Source organism: Takifugu flavidus, chromosome 17 (genome assembly GCF_003711565.1).
Source record: "Takifugu flavidus isolate HTHZ2018 chromosome 17, ASM371156v2, whole genome shotgun sequence".
Lineage (NCBI taxonomy): Eukaryota > Metazoa > Chordata > Actinopteri > Tetraodontiformes > Tetraodontidae > Takifugu > Takifugu flavidus.
The window spans coordinates 3,084,018-3,109,215 of record NC_079536.1 but is presented as its reverse complement, the minus strand read 5'-3'; the positions used below and the strand labels follow the sequence as shown (position 1 = coordinate 3,109,215).

Here is a 25,198-nt window from a genome sequence, read left to right as displayed (position 1 = left end):
TTAGCGTTATTTTACACGTAATGTCGACCGACGCGTGACCACGAGGCCAAGCCCCCGGAAGACGCAAAAATGGCAACTGTGCCAGAGGTGGCACATGTCCAGATGGGAGAGTTAGGCTAAATTAGGCTCAGACACAAGGACATATTAGCTAGGCTACTGTAGGTTAGCCTAGCCATCCCTGAGAACCCTCTTCCAGGGTTGTCTTCTGTTCATGGCGCCCTGGCACGTGGCCTCCGTGACCACAAAAGAAATTGTCCTTCTCCGGGTCAAGTTGCATTGCTCTGAAAATAATTTCGGCGCCGCAGTCCCGCCGGCGTGTTCCGGTCAATTTGGCCGACGCCGAGGGCAGCAGAAGGTTAAAGTTACCATTTTAGCTAGCTGTGCTTTTGTTCCCGCTAACATTAGCGTGATTACATTATAACGCGAAGATACGCCCCCCTGTCAGTCGGCGCGTGTCTCCCACAGCTCCGCAGTCCGGGCTCAGCCACTGTTTACGTCCTCGCGGCAACAATCTGGACACTCGGAACGTTCCGGGACATCTGCTCGGCTCCGATTCTGTAATGTTCCAAAAGACACCTGTCAATGACATCACCGGGGAATACAAACATAATTAAGTCATCGAGCAGACGCATTACATATGTAAATGACCTTAATTGCAGACACGGATTCGAAATATTCGCTCAGATTAGTCTCATCACTTAGGCGGAAGATCTCGTCCCAGCAAGCGTAATCACTGAGCTAATTAGGTCGGTCGGCCCAAGTTGGAACAATTTGAAAAGCAATTTCAGCTTCCAATTAATTCTGGAAAATGAAAGTAAAATAGGAGGCAGATGTGCGAAACATCAGCCAGAGGAGGAAAAATACAACAGCGAGGAGGAGGAGGAGGGCCAGGATCTTCACCTTGAGGGCACCTCTTTTGTGTTTGGGAGCTGAGGTCCAGAACAGGTTTACGGCTTTTAAATGGCGGAAGAAGAAAAGCCGAAGCTTCCAGACCACAAGGACCGGCGCTTCGAAATAAAGCTGTAGTCAGATTATCGAGGATCCCGGTTCTGCTCTATTTAGAGCGTTTAAGATCCATCCTCGTCCACAGAGCGCAGGATTAAAATCATATCGGATCAGGATGCCAGATTCTGGATCTTTGAGGGGCAAACCCGCCTGAGGATCCATTTGAGGTGCTGTGGGGTCTGACCCCAGAACCGTGGCCATTATACCCCCTTGTAACAGGAAGAAACCTCGGGCAGAACCAGGCTAACGTTTCGCTGATTCCAAAGGAATCTTTGCTCATGTAGACGGGTTCTATAATAGTTCTGTAATTTAAACAGTTTGGTCACAGTGGAGAATGTCGGCCTCCACAGAAGCTGAACATTTTCCATTGAACAGAAGCTTCTGCTTTTCTTTTTCTTCCGTCTCTGCCCTCAGCGGGACGCCGCCGCTTTTCCACTTTCTGTCTCTGCAAATCCAAACAGAAGGAAAGCGTTTGTTTTATCAGAGGCTAGCGGCAGCGTAAACACAGAGCTGATGCTAACATGGATCTCTGACCTTCGACCTGTAGGAACTCTTACTAATAAAGCTCAGATTTGCTACGCTAACGAGGCATTTCTCGTCTAAAAATACCCTTTTTGTCGACTCTTTCACCACCGCTAATGTGACACGACAGTTGACATCGTGTTGCGCTCATTTCTGTCCTCTGCTCACCTTTCTTTACAACAGGTAACCTTCTGTTCAGAGCGTCGGCCTCGCTCCTTCCCCAAGGATCGCGCCTTAAACCGGCGGAAAGGCAGACGTGCCTCCCGTCGCTTCTGTAATTACGCTTCTTTGACAGATCTTCAAGCTAATTATTTAGCTGTCTGCTCCTTTTTGAAACGCAGTGCCGTGCTGCGAGCCGCTCGCTCTGATCCGGCCCTCACCTGCAGATAAGATATCTGGCGTGAACAATGACGGGCTGAACGTTGACCCGCCGTCAGCTTTAGCTTCATCTCGGGAAAATAACACTTCATGCACAGCGACTAGCAAACCCAACCCCACCGCTTAATTGGGTGGGACATAACAACTCTATCTGAGAGGTACGGAATAAGAACATATGGAGGGTGATTAGCGGGGAGCTGAAGCGTTTCATTAATTTATGTAGCTTATAATCACAACTGAGGGCGTTTGAAGACATGAAGTCAGTTCTTTGAGAACGAGCGCCTTCAGGCTTTATCCCCCCTTCCTCCTTCTTTTGTTGCCTTTTCTGTCGAATTATCGGCAGCTGTTAATGCAGATGGCGACGCGCCTCGGCCCGAAAACGCCGCGACACGTTCTGAACCGTCTCTGCTCGCCTGATCGGCGCGCACTTGGATTTCTGACGCTATTTGCTAACACCAGCCTTCAAGTGAGCCTGTTAGCGTACAGCGGCGAGTGGCGAGGTACGGTGGGAGTCACTGAAGGGGTGGAAAGTGTCTGGAGATGTTATTAGAGCGAGGTTCAGCGGAGGGAGTTAATGGCAGGGAGGAAGAGTCGCCGGGAACGCTCCTGCGATTCCCAAATTGCCCAGAACAATATTTAAAGAGCATGCGGTGCAGTCGGGGGGAGTCTGCCTTGAAAACATCGCTTTCCGGCTTTATTTCAGTCACATTCTTCCCAGGTTTTTGCAGCTGTTACTCAAAAATGGCTTTTTTTATTTATTGATTTAGCACGCACGCTGCAGCCAGAACACAGTTTACACAGCACAGCTTATTATTAGCTTAGCCTCGATGCTGGAAACGCGTGACACATTTAGGCTAAACTTAGCTCAATATGTTACACGAATGAGGCAAAAACTGGTCCAAAAACAGGTGATTAGCCAGGATGCTAATCCTCCCATGTTTAAATAACCCCCTCCCCCACCAAACAGATGAACTATGAATTTCTGGATGTGTTTGCTTTAATTCATGTGCTCCTTCGTATTCTCAGCTACTGAGCTTTGAAGCAGAGAGCAGCAGCAGATGGGACTCCAGTCTGCAATAACTCTGTCTTTTCATGCAGCCTTGCTGCAGATTAGCATGTATTCAGTGCACCTCTGGCATCATTTCAGATGTCTGACACCCGCTTGGTTGCACCAGAACATGTGAAGCGCTGACCTCCGCACAACAAGCTTCCTAAAGAAATACATGAAGACAAAATATTTCTTTGAAGTTACGTTTACTTTCGCTGGTGTCACTACTGCTGCTAAAAAGGAATTACTTTTCCTTCCTGCTAAGTGTAAAGAAATGAGGTTTGAAATCATTTATGTGGGCATATTTCTCCACAATTACTTTGTAAATCATAAGGAATTCTTTAGTATAAATATCTGTGCACTTATAAGGCCAGACGATGAGCTAATTCTCTAACCTGTAAACAGCGTGCTAGCTTATGCAGCGCTAGATTATTAGAGAACAACAGAAATGCAAAGGCTAGCTTAATTCTTTTTTTAAGACCCTAATGGAGGTGCTGTTCGACAAAAATCAATTCAGTATCATTAAGGACTGCTGGTAAATTCAAACTGAATTCCAACTTGTTCAATAAACACTGATATTTTTGTCTGACCCTGCACGGCCGGTAAATACATTTAATGGGCTTCATATTCTCCCGCGCCACTCAGAGGTGGCAGGTTGTCGGCCGTGTTTCTGAATGTAACGATCCTCCACGTTCCCGGCAAATCCGTCTCTGGAGCAGAACATCGCCGAATCCCGTCGTTGTATCTGACCAATCTACGCGTCAAGAATGACAGAAATACTCTGGACTGATTTTCTGCAGCCTCGTCGCGCTCTCAAGTGTCTTCCTGTGCCCGTTTCCGCAGGATTAGCATCACGCGGCGCGCCTGATGTTTATTTTTAGCCAGCCAAATGTTGATTGTGCTTTAACTGATTTCATAAACGTGGAGAAACTTTAAGACGTCGCCTCTGAAAGGTCACCAGAAATGAGCGGCGCTGGAGGGAAACTTAACCTTTCCCTGAGCCGACCGACGGAGCCGCAGAAGTGGCTCGATTGCCGCCGGTGTGTATTCTTCTGTCGGATGATAATTACACACCCTGTTGTTTGCCAGCCCCATAAATATTTTATGAGCTGCTATCGTGGGTTTAAAAAGATGGGATCCACCGTTCTAAAGCAAAAAATAACTGCAATACATCAGCGCTTGTTGTTACAGCACGCCCCAACCATGATGACTCCCTCTGGGGCCACCACTGCTAGCTCGCTGTTTGAGACTTTTATAGCTGCACACCGAGTTTGTTAAAGTGTAACTTAGTTCTCCTCCTGCACAGTGACGGTTCCTCCAAAGGGAATTGTAGTAACCCACGTTCACACCCGGATCAGACCCTTTATGTTATAACCGTAACTTTGTATTAAGCTAGCCTTATTAGCATGTATCTGCTTTGTTAAGGGGAATATAGAAATGAAACCACAAATATTCCAGTTTTTATTATGTTCCCTGTCTTCCTGCTAAGCCGAGGTAACTAGCAGTTGGTATGGGAACGAGCACAGTTTCTCTTTGATGACTTACTCTGATTTACTTTCAACTCAATGAAGCTACTTCCCATTGACATCTGTCCATTTCCTGTCTAATTCAACTTTATTTATACAGCATCAGTTACAGTCCACATTGTCTTTAAGGGTTTTATAGAAACTGAAATCCAAAGAAGCAACAGTGGTGGGAAAAACTCCCTTCTAACAGGAAGAAACCTCGAGCAGGACAGTGTCACGACCCTCTTACTGATGTTAAAGGAGTAGGGGAGACAGGGAAGAAAGACGACATTCTAACCAGATGTTCTATGAATGAATGATATCAAACAGCTAAATACGTTCCAAGTTGATCCCACAGGATCAAATTTCCCAGTATTGTATTAAATAACGATTGTTTGAAGCATCACAAATCCCAGCAACCATTTTCCTTCCGGTCTGAGACTCCTTGTTTACTTACTGTAGTAAAACCCTGAACTGCTGCGATGGTCCTGCAGTCGAGAGAGAATTCCGAACCAGATGTTCAGTCAAAACTGCACAGTAAACATGACCCAGCAGCACTTTCGTCTTTGTAAGGACTTTAGTCACGCGGTCATTTCCATCTCCTTTTCCTTCTGGAAGCTTTGGTCCCTTTAAAATAACGGATCTGTCCCCCGTTAACGCTTGAGACGTGCAGGACAAGTTCAGATGAGTGCGTCCGTTTAGATTATGAAACACAACTGTAGAGCACATTTTACGCTCCAAAAACAGCTCTGAAATCAAGAAATTTGGACATTTGAGCCCAAGAAATGCAACTCAAAGTTTTCCATACTGGACCAGAATCCAGAACTGTCTCTATTTTAAAGGTTTTCAGGCTGCAAAGACAATCACGGCTGTGTGTCGGGGTTCGAAGGTTGACAGTGGTAGTCTGCTGACAAGTCTGACAAACGGCTATAAAATCAATACTCGGGCCTCTCTGCTTGTCGGCGAGCCGCGTTCTGATGAACGGGGGCCTGACCCAAGCATGCGCTGTCACATGTTTATAGCGAGTCGACGTTAACCTCCGTCCTCACACCAGCCGCCGACATGGTAAATGCGTGGGGTTGTCAGCTGCGATAAATGCTACATGTTTTGATGTCCTGAGACGTTGTTGCATCATTCATGTTGCAGCTTTGTGTTACTCGGACTCACTGACAAACAGCCCTTGGTAAATATTTTAAGCGGGTTCATGTGCTACCTTTGGGCAAGGCAGTCCAACCTAAAACAACCACTTCCAGAGTGCCATTGCTCTATTCCTGCTCTATGCTCAATTTTAGCCTATTAGCTCACTTTGAGCTAGCTATAGAGTCTCTATACATACTAGTCAGCAGTCAAAGCAAATGATACTACGTTTGCTTTGATGTTGTTCCGGACAACAAAGGCGGCCTGTCATTTTAGCATAAAATGGAAATTTTCGAAAGCTTTATTTACATCGACAGTACAGAAAATTGTACCCACAGATGATGTCATCACCTGTAAGGGATGTTTGCTCATCTGTCCAGGCACCTTATCGGATTCTCCTCACGGGCACAGTAACTCCAAGCTGTCAGAATCAAAGTGGGAAAACTAAACTATTAATGAGAAAAGAAACACACTTTGTTATTCGTGTTCCTCCAAAAAGTGACATTCAATTTCAGTCCGGGCACATTTCATCACATTGTCTTTCATCTCCCATCTATTAAACGCAAATATCCTTTCATCAATAAGCTCCCCGGGTGAGTCATTAGGAGGAGAAAGTCATTACGTGTCCTGTGCATATTGAAGGATGGGATGGCGCTATCCGTCTTTGTCATTAAAATGTTCATGAGCGACGAGCACGCAAGTAAGTGGATTCAGCGGGATGCTTGAGATTGACTGCTGGGGTACGTTTAATTGTTTTATAGCAGAGATATTTAAATTCATGAGCTTCACAGCCGAACAAACACTGCAGGGTTACACTTCTGGGGAGTGTGGGGATGGTTTATAACCTATATAATCTAAAAAAAATCTGCTATCAGAGGACCACATTTCTGTATTTCTTCAGGAAAAAAAATCCTCTTTATGCCATTTTCACATTGTTCCCCTGACTACGCCGTCAACGCAATCGCAGATCCACAGGAAAGAGAGTTCCTCGTTGTCACGGCTGACAGGCTCTTTCGGTTGCCTCGGTGTGGCAAACATCACAATCTGACAAAGCATTCCTTTTTACTCGATACTCTTTAGAAAGCATCACATTTTTGGCAGCGCCAGGTGTCTCAGCCTCTGCGTTTCCTCGCTGTCACTCTTTAGAAACAGCTCCACTGTGCCGATGTCCTGACTGACTGCCAGCTTCGTCTTGCAACCATGGACATCATTTGACTTACCTGGTGAAGAAGTTAATATGTGGGAAATTGTCGTTTGATGAGTATTTTTCAGTGTCGTCTCTAAACTTAATCTGGTGGGAAAGTTCCTGAGCAGCCAATTTTAATTTTTTTTAAAAATCCTTGAAACATGTCAAAAGAGATCAGGCGTTATTGTTTTCAAGAGTTCGAAATGTTCTTAATGATTGCGCATAAAACCGCCAAAGTTAAACTTCAACATCTCCATTCGACCTTTGATGCCTGTCAGACTTCAACTGAGCAATACAATGGTGACGTTTGTTGTGTAGCAACCGTAAAGCTACATTTGAAACCACTAGCTGTAAGTGTACATTATATCCACATGTAACTTGGTGCTCTATGTAACACATCTTGAATGCTGCTGGTAACACATGGCTTACAGATGGCCGATAATTTTGCAGTAGCGTACCATTAGTGGGACACGCGCCAGAGGTTGCAGTCCCTGCTGTGTATATTCATGCTTCTGTGGATTTCCACGGGATTAACAAGAATCCATTTAGTTTTTAAAGCTTTTTGGAGGTCCTGGAGTTTATTAAATCATGTTTTGGTGCATTAATAAACAGTGCGGTAATATTGGTGCTGTCTAAAGGAAAATAAGCACTTGTAAACGTCTGAGAGGTTGTGACAGCTCTTCTGCTGTGGAAAACTGACTCTTTGGAGAAATCGGTTCTCACTGGACTGCGGCAGTGGAATTCTAATCCAAAGATATTGCCAGTAAAAATGCTTTTTCAATCGTGTTACCGCCGCTCTATTACTACCAAGAGCTCAAACTAAAGATCACTGCAGGGAAACGGCGGCACAGCCATCCGCCATCAGCAGCGATTGAACCTGAGAGGGTTCAGGGGTGACGGAAAGAGAGGAAAGAATAACGTCAGGCCTGGCTGCAGTACGTGTGAGCTCCTCGGAGAGATTGCAAGCGGTAAACATTAAGCCGCCTGCAGCTCTGTCATATGTATTATTGGGTTAGCGATGAAGAGAGCCCAGGCTTAATCCTCTTCAACTCTGTAAGGCAAAGCAGGGAATCAGCGCACAGCGATTATCGCATGACAGTTTTTATAGTTTTATTAAAGTAAATTGAGGCAAAGCAGCGCGTGATGGAAGGGAATTTCATTCTGGGATGATTCATTTGACGCTGATTGTTAAGAACTACGTCGAGAGGCCAACAGGAGTATCCAGGAGGGAAGCTCACCATTGTTTAATGCTTGTGATTATTAAGCAGCACATCACTCCCCCGTTCAAAAGCCGTTTATGTCTCCAGATTAACACCCCCCTCCCCCCCACCCCCCTTTGAGTTTGGCGTGGCGAGGCGCGAACACCCAAACTGTCATCTTTTCCCCGCTTGCCGCTTTGATCATTTCATGACCCCGCTCACCCCTCCGCTGCCACAGTGGTTTATTCCCTCCATCAACATTAATAACGCGGCCTGACAGACTGAGTATGAGGTGTCGCTCGGCAATAAACAAGGGAAGAAACGCAATAGGCGATAAAACGTGAGGCGACGCGGACGATCAGAGGTTTGACTCTTCACCTTTGGTTATTTTGGGATCTGACATGTTGATGATCTCTTTCTTTTCCAAATTACTGTTGTTATTAAAAGATATTTTTGGCTTTCTGACTAATCTGCAGTCATTTATATTCGGATGGGGGATGCGAAGATGGATTTCTCAGATGGAATGACAACTAGTTGCCAGGCTGACAGTTGACAGTTGACTCAGCTAAGCTGAAAGGAGCCGTGATGCCATTTAAAGCAACATTCCACATGGAGCGGCGCCCCCATGTCAGATTTTCTCCGGAATCTTCTTTCAGAAGGTTGTAAATGCTCCACTTTTACGCTCTGAAGGGTGAATCTGAAGAGATCCTCATCGGCTTCAGATCGGTTACAGAAGCACCTCAAGATTATTCCTGTTCAAAGCATCGTCAAGAGGGTTCTGCAGGGTGATTTTGTTGTGACATGACCTCCTATCTGTGTGTACCTCAGCTCTGTAAATGATAAAGATCTTCCATGTTGGTTCACCGTCTGACCTCCTCTGCTTACGTCCGCCCTCCGTCCAGGCAAAAATCCCAAAATAAAAAACTAGCTCCACCCTCCCATATGGTCCTGGTCCCGCTCAAGGTTTCTTCCTGTTTAAAGGGAGATTTTCCTTTGGGTTTCTGTTCAGCACTGAAGGTAATCTCGTAACAGATGAACAGAATATGAATAAAGCCAAATGGAGTCACAGTAAGGACGAGGACACCTCTGGTTTATTGTGAACGTGCTAGCTGACAAGTAAATTATATTTCAGAAGCTGCGGTGCATGTAAACACCTTATTTTAAGCCATGGTTGTTAAATTATGCTTGAATTTTGTGGTACTTTATATTCATATTTGCAAAAGGAGCCTTTTAATCACGCCCCAGCTCCGAGTTTGTTTTCCTAATGCCTAATTTTTGAATGTTTATTTGGTGCCATGTAAATGACACCAGGCAAACAGACTGTCGTCTGGTGTTGTGCTCGCACCATATGCTGCTTTTTATGGGGGGGGGGGGGGGGGGTGTTAGTGTGGAAGGCGGCAGACGGACTCCAAAACCTCTCCTGCCACACAAACGCAGCATGTGCTGACAAACTGTCAAAGCCTTTATTTCAAAGCCCGTGATTGGTCCGCTGTGTGAGCTTCTCCGCCATTTCTTCACGCGGATCCCGTTTGGGTTCACCTTGACGTCCGCAGGGTGCGTCCTGGGCGTTGATTTGGCGAGTGCATATTCACCGCGGCTGCCTCCCTTTTCACAAACCGTCCACTCTGATCCGTTTTTCTGAAGCCTGCACGGCCGCAGACCTGATAAATAGAAATATGGCAGGGCGAGGAGAAGAAAGAAGCTGCTACACTTCATAAGGCAGGATGACAGGCCCTTCGCCCCGACTGGCCCTGGAGGGATCCCTTAAGCTTCAACGGGGAAACACTTTAAGAATCTGCAGCTAGCATCAGAGGCGGGAGGGAAGTGAGCTGTGCTGGCTCTGGTTAGCGCCTGCTAATACCCTCTACAACTGTGATGTCGCTGCAGAAACGTAGAGAAACGATCTTTTCTTCTGCGCCCCTCTTCGTTCTGAATTATTTACGCACGGGGTAAATTGTTAAAGCGTGCGGCTGTTGGCAAATATTGAGACTTTTTAAATCCAACACCAGTCTGCTGCTGCAGAGCACCGTGCAATTAAAGAGGAATAGAACGAGGGGGCGTGATGAACCGTCTACTTACAGGCAGAGAGGGCGGTAGCCATTTTTAATGACACCACATGCAGCCGGACGATTAAATACCGCTGGAGACGGTTTCGCTTGCCTCCGTCTGAGACCCTGTTGTTTGTGTGCATCTCTGCTTGTTCTGCATGACGCGCTGGCCCCGGTTTGAAATTCATAGCGTGCGTCGGCGAGAATATAAGACGCTTGCTGCGCTCTGTAGTTGTGCTGTTGCGGCTCTCGGGGGACCTGCAGGCTATTGAGATGCAGCCCATCAAACACGGGCCCCGTTAGGTCTCCTCTGATTTTTGGGAGCTGTGCCCTTCGCTGTGAGAGGCCCTTCACGGCATGAGGCTACTCTTATATGTGCATTTTAAATAGCGAAAGATCAATGGAATCAAACACCCAGCCAGCCGCTTTAGTATATTTGACTCCACATCTTTTGTCCACGCTACGTCCCTCTGATCTATAGAACCAAACGGGTTGTAAAGCGCATTGATTATTCTTGAATGGTGGACTGTGGCGAGCACAAACACCCAGAGAGTTTCCACGAGTCTCTGCCAGCTCAGGTCTCCAGATTTAATATTTATCAGCTCTGTCTGCCTGTGCGGGACACATATAGCTGAAGACGGCATCTGTAATAAAAGTTGCATTAACCTCTCAGACCGCGAGGGGGGATACAAGCGCGGCTCAGTTTCTGAGTGCAGGTTTCTGCCATGTCATTAATGTTCAATGAGCAAGAGACATAAAATCCTTGAGCTTTGCACTCTATCAATACTGAATATATTTATATATCAGATTTAATCTGCCATCCCCCACTGAGCTGCCTCGGTGTCCACCAGTCCGGGGTCCAGGATCTTCTCGTCACTACTCGTATCTCCACGTAAACGCTGCCGGGTCCCACAGCTTGACTGTCCAACCGGCCCCACGTTTGCATTCAGTCTGTGTCGAAAGTACTTGAAATTCATTTAAAGTTATAAAAAAATGAAATAAAATCTCCTCTGAAACTGACTCGGGTGAAGGTGGGAGAGCTGCAGGCGTCCCTGGAGGGAATTATTTAATTCAATGGCAGGAATTATCCCATTTTGGTCGCGAGGGGTCGTGACTTGCCGAGGATTCAGACGTTTCTACGTGTTTGTACTTAGTTACGGGTATATGAGGCAGTTCATGCTTTCTTTCGTCTCTATGTCCTTGTTTTTGTTGTGTTGTAGTTGTTGTCTGTGTCTTTTATTGGCTTGAACTTCCTGTCTGTGGTCTGCGGCTGCCCCGCCCTAATGTGGTGCACCTGTGTGCAGCTAGCTGCACCCTCTTGGTCAAGTTTGAGTCCCCTCGGATGTTTCGTTGGAGATTTTCCCCTCAGTCGGTCTGCCCACGTCTGCTCCTCCTGCCTCTGAAACCCTGCGGACGGTGAGCTTGCTAAGTGCCATCGACATAAAACGTCTGCTCGCTGAACTCCCGACTCAGTAAATCCAAATCTCCCGGACACCTGCGGAGTGAAGAGGGGTGAATCTCATATTTGCCAGAATTGCATCTTCCGTCTTCAAAATGTCACATTAATCCAGAAGGAAACGGCGTGTTTCCTGCTCTCGCGGCTAAAGCAACAGAAGGTTCCACGTAATCTCTCCATATTTGAGTAGAGGGTGAAAAGTCGGAACCTTCAGGCTGAGCAGAAATTCCGAACTTTGCCTCCTTGTCTGCCTGCTGCCCGCAGTGACCGCTCCATCGCCCCGATGGCGTCGGTAATTACCGGACGTTCCGTCGGGGGCTTTTGTGTTTGACGCAGGGAAAGGACGAGACTTGGACTCAATTAGTTTTCTGTTTTTATCTCTTCCTTTCTCTGCGCCTCACACCTCAGCGGCGGTGACAAGGATGTTTGTACCTGCTAGACACGGCGGCGCTATCAGTGCAATCCCGGCTAGCACTTTGAAGATTAGGCGCTGAACCATGAAGAAGCTTTTGAAGTGGCTTTGAAGTTTGCGGTGCAAGTTTAATATTTTCCCCCCGTCGCTGCGTTCTGCTACCTTTGAACATTTAGCCCGGCAACGCGAGCGGGAGAGAGTTGCGTGCGTAACGCAGCACAAAGGAGATTTGTATCATCGGAGGGGGGCCTCCAAACATCAGCGTCCCTCCGACAGCTCTACACACACGTGGATTTGTCGGAATGACAAACAAAACAGGAACTATGTTTGTGTGTTTTCATAAAGGCTGCGGCGCCTGTGAGGAGCTTAAACTCTGCCAGGACGTCACAACAATTTCAAAGACGTGAAGCGCACAGCAGCTGCCCTCGTGGGGTGCACGTGGGGGGTATGGTATTACTCGTGCTCGCTGTCCCCTCTCACAGATAAACAGGGAACCTTTGGCACGGCGGGCGCGACAGGAAGGAGCAGCGAGTGCTTCCCTGTGCTTCACGCGGATCCCGTTCGGGTTCACCTTGACCTCCGCAGGGTGCGTCCTGGGCGTTGATTTGGCGAGTGCATATTCACCGCGGCTGCCTCCCTTTTCACAAACCATCCACTCTGATCCGTTTTTCTGAAGCCTGCACGGCCGCAGACCTGCTGAATAGAAATATGGCAGGGCGAGGAGAAGAAAGAAGCTGCTGCACTTCATAAGGCAGGATGACAGGCCCTTCGCCCCGGCGGCCCTGGAGGGATCCCTTAGCTTCAACGGGGAAACTCTTTAAGAATCTGCAGCTAGCATCAGCGGCGGGAGGGAAGTGAGCTGTGCTGGCTCTGGTTAGCGCCCGCTAACACCCTCTACAACTGTGATGTCGCTGCAGAAACGTAGAGGAACGACCTTTTCTTCTGCGCCCCTCTTCATTCTGAATTATTCACGCACGGGGTAAATTCTTAAAGCGTGCGGCTGTTGGCAAATATTGAGACTTTTTAAATCCAACACCAGTCTGCTGCTGCGGAGCACCGTGCAATTAAAGAGGAATAGAACGAGGGGGCGTGATGAACCGTCTACTTACAGGCAGAGAGGGCGGTAGCCATTTTTAATGGCACCACATGCAGCCGGACGATTAAACACCGCTGGAGACGGTGTCGCCTGCCTCCGTCTGAGACCCTGTTGTTCGTGTGCATCTCTGCTTGTTCTGCATGACGCGCTGGCCCCGCTTTGAAATTCATAGCGTGCGTCGGCGAGAATATAAGACGCTTGCTGCGCTCTGTAGTTGCGCTGCTGCGGCTCTCGCGGGACCTGCAGGTTATTGAGATGCAGCCCATCAAACACGGGCCCGTTAGGTCTCCTCTGATTTTTGGGAGCTGTGCCCTTCGCTGTGAGAGGCCCTTCACGGCATGAGGCTACTCTTATACGTGCATTTTAAATAGCGAAGGATCAATGGAATCAAAGACCCAGCCGGCCGCGTTAGTATATTTGACTCCACATCTTTTGTCCACGCTACGTCCCTCTGATCTATAGAACCAAACGGGTTGTAAAGCGCATTGATTATTCTTGAATGGTGGACTGTGGCGAGCGCAAACACCCGGAGAGTTTCCACGAGTCTCTGCCAGCTCAGGTCTCCGGATTTAATATTTATCAGCTCTGTCTGCCTGTGCGTGACACATATAGCTGAAGACGGCATCTGTAATAAAAGTTGCATTAACCTCTCAGAGCGCGAGGGGGGATACAAGCGCGGCTCAGTGTCTGAGTGCAGGTTTCTGCCATGTCATTAATGTTCAATGAGCCAGAGACATTAAATCCTTGAGCTTGCACTCTATCAATACTGTATATATTTATATATCAGATTTAATCTGCCATCCCCCACTGAGCTGCCTCGGTGTCCACCAGTCTGGGGTCCAGGATCTTCTCGTCACTACTCGTATCTCCACGTAAATGCTGCCGGGTCCCACAGCTGTCTGTCCAACCGGCCCCACGTTTGCATTCAGTCGGTGTGGAAAGTACTTGAAATTCATTTAAAGTTATAAAAAAATCAAATCAAATCTCCTCTGAAAATGACTCGGGTGAAGGTGGGAGAGCTGCAGGCGTCCCTGGAGGGAATTATTTAATCCGATAGCAGGAATGATCCCATTTTGGTGGCGAGGGGTCGTGACTTGCCCAGGATTCAGACGTTTCTACGTGTTTGTACTTAGTTACACGTTGGCACGTCGGGTATATGAGGCAGTTCATGCTTTCTTTCGTCTCTATCTCATGTTTTTGTTGTGTTGTAGTTGTTGTCTGTGTCTTTTATTGGCTTGAACTTCCTGTCTGTGGTCTGCGGCTGCCCGCCCTAATGTGGTGCACCTGTGTGCAGCTAGTTGCACCCTCCTGGTCAAGTTTGAGTCCCCTCGGATGTTTCATTGGAGATTTTCCCCTCAGTCGGTCTGATTGTGTTGACGGTCTGCCCACGTCTGCTCCTCCTGCCGGGCGGCGAGCTTGCTGAGTGCCATCAACATAAAACGTCTGCTCGCTGAACTCCCGACTCAGTAAATCCAAATCTCCCGGACACCTGCGGAGTGAAGAGGGGTGAAACTCATATTTGCCAGAATTGCATCTTCTGTCTTCAAAAGGTCACATTAATCCAGAAGGAAACGGCGTGTTTTTCTGCTCTCGTGGCTAAAGCAACAGCAAGTCGGCACTTCCGAAGCTCCTCATCCAGTGACAGAACAGAAACACACCCAATTCCACCTAATCTGTCCATATTTGAGTCGAGGGGGAGGAGTCGGAACCTTCAGGCTGAGCAGAAATTCGGAAGCTTGCCTCCTTGTCTGCCTGCTGCCCGCAGTGACCGCTCCATCGCCCCGGTGGCTTCGGGAATTACGGACGTTCCGTCGGGGGCTTTTGTGTTTGACGCAGGGAAAGGACGAGACTTGGACTCGGTTAGTTTTCTGTTTTCATCTCTTCCTTTCTCTGCGCCCCACCTCAGCGGCGGTGACCAGGATGTTTGTACCTGCTAGACACGGCGGTGCTATCAGTGCAATCCCGGGTAGCACTTTGAGGATTAGGCGCGCATGAAGAAGCTTGAAGTGGCTTTGAAGTTTGCGGTTTGCAAGTTATATTTTCCCCCCGTCGCTGCGTTCTGCTACCTTTGAACATTTCGGCGAAGTAGGGCACAGGAGCATGCGTCACACGCTCCGCGATGCTCTCTGACACTCGTCTGCTAGAGGCCTTTTGCATGAAAGTTCCCGAGCCCGGCAAACGCCAGCGGGAGGGAGTTGCGTGATGATCACAAGAACGAGATTTGTATCATCGAGGGGGGCCTCCAAACATCAGCGTCCCTCCGACAGCTCTACACACACGTGGATTTGTCGGAATGAAAACAACCAAACAGGAACGATATTTGTGTGTTTTCATAAAGGCTGCGGCGCCTGTGAGGAGCTCAGACTCCGCCAGGACGTCACACAAATAAATTTCAAAGACGTGAACGCATGGGCACAGCAGCTGCCTCGCTGACCGACAAGGCTTAGCGCTAAGTTAGCCTGGGTCCTGGGATGTTGTTCCATCATGAGGAAAACCCAACAACAAACTTCTGATCCGCGCGCTCTTGGCAGGCCGAAGGATGATGTGAATAATAACGGAGGGGACGCTGGAAACGGCGGCTCCTCGCCCAAGCCACGGCGGCCACCGGAGCGGCGCCGTGTCCGATGTTTCTGCAGGCTGGCGCGCTGCACCTTCCTGGCTGCTCACCTCCGTAGGAAATTAATGAAATTCCGACTTGATTGATTGTGTGCGGCTCGGGCTGTGCGAAGGCCGGCCGGGCCGCCAGCGTGGTCTCTCAGCAGACCAGAAGCCGAGGCCGTCAGCGCCGCGCGCCGCCCTGGGCGGCCCCCCACGTCAGTTGCCACAAACCCGGAGGAGGGTGATAGGAAAGCAAGGGATGGTCGACCCCCCCCCCCCCCCCCCCCCCCCCCCCACGCCCCTCCAGAGGAGAGAGACGACCAAGAACGCTTCCCCGCCAGCCTGAAACACCATAAAAACCATTCATCAGCTTATTCAAATTGCATGACGGAGTGCACCGAATTGCAAAAAAAAGGAAAAATGACCCTCTTTGATGGCAGAATATTCCTTCATTTTCTGCGCAGCGAGTCCATAAATGCAACCTGTGGAAATTTAAAGTCATTTAAATTCCACTGAGGCGTTGCCAAGTCTTTGAAGCCAAAAAAATTGCTTGTCACCCTTTTACAATTCACATTATTGAGCACATGGCGCCTCCCAGGAGCACCTAGAAATAAGAAACATCCCTGTGCAAACTCTTGATTGTGGGGAGCTGAAAAAGCATCGATTCAAATGTCCCTGACTGATGGAACACGCAGGGCCGCTGAAACGTAGCTTCTCCTGCAGAGCATCCGCTAACAGAATGCTCATTTTTCCACATTTAAACTCCTGCCAGCTGCAGCTGTAACCGTGAGTGCTAATGACAACAACATCCTGATTGTGGTACAGCCACAGGATCCAGCCCTCCAAAACAGCATCATGTCCAGGAGGAGTGCCCAATGAGCTCTACTACTTACCACACCGGTAATATTTGATGGTAGATTGTCTGCAGTAATTTTGTTTTTCAAATAAATATCATAATATCTTCTGTGTAACATAGGTTGACTCCAGAGACTGTGGATTTCAAATTGAACAGACTCAACTGGATGCTTTTCCTGAGGCTCCCCTGAGAAGAGCTCCATGTGGGGATGCAAACATGCAGGAGTACCTGGACTTGGCCATGCAGAGCAATCATTTACAGAAGGCAGAGTACTGGCAGTCTGCAACTGAGCTGTATCTGAATCTAAAAGAAATTACTCAGCTATGATTGAAAAGACATTTATTATAAAGGTGTAACCTGTACACAAAGTGTCTGAATTTGTCACCTGCAGCATCATTATTTTAAAGAGGGAAATATGAATAAACATAATGCGTAGTAATGAGCATGGATTTCCTTTTTTTTTTAATAGATAAAATCGTGAACTACTGTTTCATGAACAGAACACCCAAATGAAACAAAAAAACAAAACAGCCTCTTACTTTGCAACAAAACACATCTTTAACATCACTTAACAGCCTCTTACTTTAACATCAAAACACTTGGAACTGCACCTTTAGGTGCACCAATGACAACGGCATAACAGCAGAACAATAAACATTTTTTGAGTCCAATATGGCTCATAAACAGCCAAATCCTGGACTATTCTGAATTCCAAAGTCCATTTGTGCCTTAAACACACTGTAGGAATCCAGGAGTGGTAATTTCAACAAGTTAGAACAAGTATTTGACATTGGAGAGCCATCCAGGAACTCAATTTTTGGCAACGGTTCCAACCCAGAAGGAGGAAGTGATGTCAGCCCTGTGGCAAACATCAAAACTGTCTGGTTCCCAGTTTTTGGGAACTCTTTGCAGGGTTTCTCCTGCAGGGGGCGTGGTGGAGCCATGCCTCAGCCGCAGGTGGTGCCGGGGACTGGTGCACCTGCAGATGATCGGTAATCAAGCCACCTATTTATGGACTGTTCTCACGGGTGGCCAGCGTTGGCGTGTCTTGTCTGTTTCGGAATACCCGGCTATACCCTCCTGCACTATCGTGAGACTTTTTCTTCGTGGATAACTTTTGAACCCGGTTATCGGATTATTGTTTGTCTTTATCCTTCGTGGACTGCTTTTGACCCCGCTCGGGATTTTTGTCGTAAGTTTACATTCCCTGTTTTGATGAAGAACTGAGTCGTGGTCTCCACGCCTTTTTGAGTTGCTCAACGTTCTATAAACTTTAATAAAGCTTCTTGGAAAACGATACGCCACTGTGTCCTGCCTGCTTTCGGGTCCTGATACAACCGCTCGTAACAAAAACGTCTTTCACAGACAGAGCAGCCTCGCCTTCTGCAAAGAAAAAATGTTCAGGTAGATATACAGTACATGGTAGTTATAACAAAAAACAAAACAAACCTTCACAGTCAAGGAGATAGTCTGCCCAGTACGCCAAGATTACACTTTCTTTTTGTCTCCTGTTGCTCCCTGCAGGGCTGACGTCAGGTGTAAAGAGTCTTTCAATGTCAAAGCCAGTGAGTCGCTTTTCAGAGTGGCACAGAACTGGGGTCAGCAAAGAAGGGTGTTGCTGTAGTGCTGTCAGAAACTGAAGGGCTGAAAGGCCATCTTTGAATCTACAACGTGAACACAAACACTTTCACTACTGTGTAGTGCCAACAGCAACAACCAATTAAACTAAATTGTATTATCTTAAGTTTATATATTTTATAAGCTTATAAGATTATATTTGGTTGTTATGTTGAGTATTTATAGATTAGCATAAGGCAGAGAATGGAGAGACAGACATCATATAGGCTAGCAGTTGTAACACCATAGATATATGCCATGAGACATTTCAAGCAAATTTCATTTTTTTGGGGGTGGAACGACAAAAAACAAATGAAAATTTAACTTACCTGTCAATTACAGATGAGTTGCGGTCAATAACATACCATCGGACGTAGTCTGCCACAATGTCCTTTTCTTCAGTTAGAAAGTTAGCAGCCGCTAACCAATGGTACAGCTGATTCACTTTGTACGTACTTCAGATAGCGAATAGTTCCCTCTCATGGATCAGGCAATAGGTGGCAGGCCCTCCATTCGGCCCCCATGCCTCATTGCCTCAGCCTGGGGGGGAAGAGCATTCATTTTCTGAGTCAGGCTCCCCATATTCAGTCCCAGATAGACCTGATGGAGAGTCAGGGACAGAGGAGGAGGAACCAGGGCCAGCACCACGCACGCCAGCGCCGTGTGCGATAGGGTCCTGGAGCTGCTGGAGAGGGCCGAGGAAAGGGCAACAAGAGAGGAAGCCAGGGAGGAGAGACTTGTAAATCTGTTACAGAAACTCGTAGATAAAATGTAAAAAAGAATGTATTAAATTGTTTAAGTTAACTTCCATCAAAGATTGCTTTCTTGGCATCATATGGTTGATAACAAATGCTTTATTCAAAGTTTAAATTTAATTGGTACAATTTTTGATTTTGAAACCAAAACTATTTACAAAAACACACACTTGCATATATATAAACAAGTTGCATTTATCCTATTATGATTTTGAAATACCTATTTACAAAAATGGAACCCAAAAAATATTCAAATTAAATGGAACCTGCCAGAAAAAAGACTTTATGATGGCAGCCAGGTTGAACAGACGTCAAGCTCCAAAATTCTGGATTATAAAGACCAGTCCTAAATGCAATCATGTTCACAGAGAGCTGGTGGGAGGTGGGTTGGTGCTGACAGGGCAGCAGTCAGTCTGCTCCGAATTTGTTCTCCACATTGCAGGTCTGGCTGCATTTGACCAATGTCATCTGACCCAAGTGCCTCTTCTGAGGGTTCCATGCTGTCACCATTCCACAAGCACACACTGTGAGAATATGATGCAGCATGCATGCATGACCTCTGGTGCAAATGCAGGCTCCACCTCTCGAGCTTTAAGGAATATTGCCCACTGTAGTATCTGAAGCCTGTGTATCTATTCTGTGCTTTTACTTCTGTAAGGCCGCAATGCAGCCAGCCTGGTGCCACATTAGGAGATGCTCCACATGTGTCCTGTGTGATTCTGCCTCGAGAAATTGAAAAGATGGCGGAGGGAAGATAAATAAAGGGAAGATAGGCCTGTTGTTGCTTGCTGTAGTTGAGGAATAACATTTGTCGTGCAAGGAAAAACAGTGATGATGCTGTCATTGGTCCCTTGCAGGTTCCTACATTGTGGTGGCCCAGAGGACTTTGCCAGGTGTCTTGGAAATGGAGGCGTCCTATGTTTGGAAATGAATAAAGCACTGACTGATTAAAGAGAGGTGGCCCCACCCAGGTGACACTGAAGAGCAAGAACACTTAATTTCCCAATGAGTGCTACAAAATAAAAATGAAAAAGCTGTGGCCATGACCTGTCGACAGCCTTATTTTATTAGTTTTAACTTATTGTCAAGTACAAAGAAGCATTTATTGTCAAGTGCAGTCAATAAAACACTCCAATTTTCTTTGCTTACACCTGGAAATGAGGTCCCAGAAGAATGTCCACAGCCCTTTGAAAGTCTGCAAAAGTGTCAAAAGTCTGGCCTTCAGGTCCTGGAGATGATGACTTTTTGCTGTTTGGACAGTATGTCTGAAACCACAGGCTGAAACCACCTCCTGTCATCCTTCAGGACCTTCCTCCAAATCATCTTTCCATGTTTGTCCTGAAAGGATGCATCCCTCTGGAAGAGTTCATTGGTTTCATCCTCTTTCAGCCATGCAACATCAGCCTGTGGGAGCCCATTGGGAGCAGACTCCCACATTTTGTGCCATCCCTCGTATGTCACCTAATAAGAAAACACACGATTATATCCGACAGCCGATATATAGTCACTGAATACTCAAACTTGAGCTTGTTTTTAATGGATTACCTTCCATTGTGCTTCTGATGTTGCTGTGGGCCACCAGGGCTGAGGTGCTGCATCCATCACGGCGGTCGTCCTCTCGGGAGCCGCTACCGGAACCTTGAATATAACCAGCGTTTTAGTGTAAGTTTTCGTATTGGCACACTTTAGTGTGGCGTCCCCAGGACATGGAGCAAAGAGTCACCTCGATGTGTGGATCAGACGGCGATCTTGCCGTTGACGATGGAGTGGTGCGTCTGACGGACTTGTGTGCAGACGCTGGCCGGCTCTGTTTTCCAGGTCTTTTGGCCTTTTCTGCTGCAGCTTTAGTGAAATGTGGGAGAAAAAGGCCAACGTAAACATAACTCATCTAAAATGTAGCTTCAGTCCTCACTGCGTTCTGAAAAGCTTGTGCATAATATTAATTATATTGTCCGTATTTTCCGGACTATAAGCCGCACCTGTATATAAGCCGCATCCGCGCAATTTTAAAAAATAAAGAAATAAAAAAAAAGATATATAATGATCCATTCAACTGTCTACTTGGTTTCATTGAGTATTTCTTCCTTCAGGAGCAACCTGATCTCTTTGGCATTGTACGTTAGAGAGCTGCAAGGCAACATGGGAAATGCAGTTCAAATTTAAAAAGCCTGTTTTCCTACTGGGAGAGTTTAGCTGCACCGTGCATTTTATTTTTGCACCTTTTTCTCCTCTCATATGTGTTTAGATTCTATAAAATCTTGACTCAGCTCAGTTTAAAACATCATGTCAGAGTTTGTCTGCGTTTCAAACAACAATGAAAAATCCTGCCCGTGCATACGTGAATTTGAGCGTGCAGTCCTGCCAGTCAAAGGGGAAATATTTGACGCTGATGGAGCAGGACGATCTGAAGATGGCGGGTGGTGACCAGTAGCAGAGACCTGTTGAATCCACCAGAACGTTGCAGTAGTAGGCCACGTTGAATTGGGCATCATTGCTGAGGAGGTGGTTGTACACACACGGAAATGTATTAAACATAACGAATTCAAGTATAAATAACAGGACACGTGATACTTGTTCATTGTTATGACTATTTGATCATGTTAAAGGGGTTGAAACTATATTTTGAAAGATAAAGGCGGTGTTTGATTAGAAACTCTTTCTGAACTCTGGTGCTCTGAAACATCTCTGCTTCCATTTTCAGCTGTTTTTATTATCAATAACATCAAATCATCCATCCATCCAAATCGTTGTCCTGTTGGACCACCAAAGGACAAACACTTTCCATTTAGCACGGACAAAAAAACCCAAATCCTGTTTAGCAACAAAGCTCGGCTCCATTCTCAGGTTTGTAGGTGTAGCATGAAGTCAGGCCCACTGCTGCTTTCTGCAGCTTTAGGAGAACAAGAATAGATTTTATCAGCAGACTGTGAGAATAAACAAGTGGAGTTTGTTCCTGATTGTAGCAGGACCTCTGCGCAGGTAAAGCTAACACAACCAGCTGGATCAAATTAGACACACAACAGACAGTAGATGGGGCCAAAGAGTAAAGATGCTTTTTGTAAAAAAATAATAAAATAAAAAAAATAAATAATAATAAACGATACAGCTGAGGCTGAAAGTGTCTGAAATAGTCTAATAGTTTAATTATTTATCCCTCTTCACATTAAACAAGACTTTAAAATTCCTCTTCTGTGATTAAGAAGCTCACCCATTTTCCGCATGTCAAGCTTTGCCTCCGTTCAGAGGTTCTGGCTTCAACCATAAACTATTCTAAAAACGGAATAATTAAAATAAGAAAAAGAATAATCTTAGAATAAGCAAGGGATTGCAAAGTACACAGTCACAGATTCTCAATTTAATTTTTATGCTTATTTTTGTGAATATATTTGATGTGGCAGGGCGTGGCCTGTCCTCCGAACAGGTGCCCTATGGGGGTAGTGCCTTAATTGGTGGGTGGGGAGAAAAGGTTTATATAAGGCTCTGCCTCCAGCTGGCTTTAGTTGTTTTCCCCCTTCGACGGGACGGCGGGGTTGCGGCTGATCTGGGCGGTTCGACCAACAGAAACCGTTTACAACGCTTTGCCGTAAGGCACGCGCGCTGGTCTGCACTGGGCAGGTGGCTGGCGTCGGTGGGTCGCGTGGCCCCAGCGGGAACCCTTCATGGAGTGGTGGTGCCACCAAACACAGTCGGCACGGACTACCTCGCGTACTGGACCCACTGCTGCTTTGGCTCCGTCCCGCTTTCGGGACCCTCTCCTGTTCGCTCTCTCTCGCCCCCCTTCGCTCGGGGGACGTAGTGGTGCCGCCGAGGCGACCACGGAGCTGTTGCTGTCATTTTAGATTCTTAACAGTGTGCGTAAATCGTATCAACTGGCATTTACTTTTTTAGGTTTTGTTTCTGTTCGTTTCTTGTTTGTTTCTTGTTGGTCACAATTTATTGCCTGTCTGTGTGAGGTGTGTGTGCGTGTGTGCTCGTCGCGTCAATTGTTACCGCTGGAAATGTAATTGTTCTCTTTTCTTTGTGGACAGGTGCTGCGGGCCACGGCGGGGACCAACCCCTGGTGGAGGGCGTTTTCCTCACCCCTCGTGTGTGGTTTTGGTTGCAGTAGCACGGGTGTGTTTTTTAGTTTATCTCCCTAATTGAGTTTTACCTGCCGGTGGGGCCCCAGCCCTGTCCACCCCTTTTGTTTGACTTTTAGACCGCCGAGTTATTTTTTTGTTTATTGGATTTAATAAAATCGTAGTGCTTAACCCTCAATCTTGTCTCTGCCTCGGGAATAGAACCTTATCTGCGTGTGCCCGATTCCCGGTTAATTCCTGGGGTGAAATTCCCCAGGTGGCGTTGTCGTCGACCGATACACCTCTCCCCACCCCGCCACATTTAGATTTGATATTTTTTAAAATTTGAAACTTTACTGTTATGTGTTTATCTGCTTTGTGTTATGTGACTGAGGATCAAAACATTTTTACATGTACATTTTGGCATAAGTTAAATTACATCTGTGTAATGCTAATAGTTTAATATCATACAGTGTAAATATTTGCATGAGGAAGTTTATGTAATGAAAATTATGTAATTTTGGGTATAAATAAAGTTGAGTCCTTATATTTTCTGTTAAGTTTAAATCCTGTGAAGTTGGACACGTCGGTGATTGAGAAGTGGAAGGAAAACGACCCTTAAATAGCTTTAGGACTTAAATGACAGATATCACAGAAAAAGAGCTCATCAATAACTGTTAATGAGCCAGACTTGCTGGTCAAACCAGGCTTTTGGAGGAAATCTGGCCTCCTTTTAAGGTTTTTAAATGCATTTCTTTAAACTCTTAGAACACAGAGGAACTCTTTTATTGGGGCAGAAAAGGTACATTTTTACCTGGTAAAATTCAGTCAAAAGAGCACTAAAAGCATGAATAAACTGAATCATGTAGATTCTAATGACATAAGCTGGAGCTCCATACACCACTGTACTTTTCTGTGTCAACAAGGCACCAAAAGTTTGGTGCAGCCTGAGAGGCTTTGAGCTGCAGCTCATTTCACAATGGTACAATTTCAATTAGCATCTGTGCAGCATCCAGGCTGAAGGTTGCACTGAACTGCTGAGCAATGCATGATATGTCCACGTTCATGAAAGGGTTAGAAATGAAGGACACACATGGCTCAAGCTGATCCAGGTCCCAAAACCTGTTCTCAAACTCTGCCCAAGTCTTTTTATGAGCTGAGAGCACTTTTCTGCGCTTTAGTCCAAAGCCTCACATGCAGGAGCGTTGTCTCTCAGCACCATCTGCACAGAGGGGAAGTGCAGCACCTTTTGTCTGGAAATGCACAGAGAAAATGTTCATCTTGGCTTTAGATGCATTTACAGCACTGATCCTATCAGCAACAGTCTCACCTTTGCCTTGCAGCTCCCAGTTCAAACTGTTCCGTTTCCCAGTAATGTCCGTTAAAAATGCAAGGTCCAGTGTCCAGCCAGTGTCCTCCAGCAGCGCGGCGCGTCTTCCCTCTGGACTGCATGAACTCTTTTATTTCACTCAAAAGGGACAAAAAAGGAAGCAAAATCCGTCCCCTGCTGAGCCATCGGATTTCTGTGTGTAGGAGCAGGTCACCATATTCAGTTGGCAGCTCCACTGGGGAACAATTTGAAAATATCCTGTTGAAATATTCTAAATTATTCTGATCAAAAATAAAATTGGCACGCTGATTCCAAAATTACAGTCATTCCCCCCCAGCCCGTCAAGTTTTGAAAGCTTCTCCTCCAGATCAGCAAATTTCCCTAATGAGCTGGAGTCAGACTGGCCAGCTGATGACAACTGGATCAGCTCCGTTGGTGCCGTCACCATTAAGAGGTGTGTGCAGCCCCCAAAAGGTCAGAACTGTCAATATCCTATAGGGGACACTCTGAACCAGAGGGGATCCTATAGATCAAAAAGTTGACCCAGTTTGATTCCGCATCAAAAACGAACATCTGTCAGACGAACTCCAGTTGTTTCCCAGTATTTCAGTTCAAACGTGGACCAAATTGTTCTGAAGAGAGGCGCCTGTGCTGGATATGACGCGATCAAACACGAACACGTGACGTGTAGAGCCTGGTGGGCCTCCAAAGGTGGCGTCTCCTTCGCCTCAGGTCTCGGTGCCAGCCATGTCTCAGCTTGCCTCAGCTTGTTTATGTGTGTGGGTGTGTGTGTAAGTGTGTTGTATGCATGTGTGTCCTTTTTTACGCATGTCTGTCTTTTCTTAATTCTGTTCTCTTTGCTGTTTTTATCCTTTGTGAGGCACTTTGTGCTACCTACGTATGAAAAGTGCCATATAAATAAAGATTGAATTGATTTGATTTGATAGAGGAAGAAGAAGCGAAAGTGAAAGGTTCATTTGGTTCTTTCACTG

At 46.5% G+C, this 25,198-nt stretch overlaps 1 protein-coding gene and 2 long non-coding RNA genes across 6 annotated transcripts in view; 2 read left to right on the top strand and 1 right to left on the bottom strand.

Moving 5' to 3' along the window:
- LOC130514215 (RNA-binding Raly-like protein) overlaps positions 1 to 25,198 on the top strand; it is a 99,311-nt gene that overhangs the window by 23,562 nt on the left and 50,551 nt on the right. The gene's annotated exons all lie outside the window — the stretch shown is intronic.
- LOC130514221 (uncharacterized) lies at positions 16,011 to 16,885 on the top strand. Its single transcript, XR_008946959.1, has 2 exons — positions 16,011 to 16,490; positions 16,567 to 16,885. It is a non-coding gene; the product is annotated as an uncharacterized LOC130514221 (long non-coding RNA).
- LOC130514222 (uncharacterized) lies at positions 17,378 to 18,525 on the bottom strand. Its single transcript, XR_008946960.1, has 3 exons — positions 18,393 to 18,525; positions 17,896 to 18,110; positions 17,378 to 17,829 (listed from the first exon to the last, which is right to left on the bottom strand). It is a non-coding gene; the product is annotated as an uncharacterized LOC130514222 (long non-coding RNA).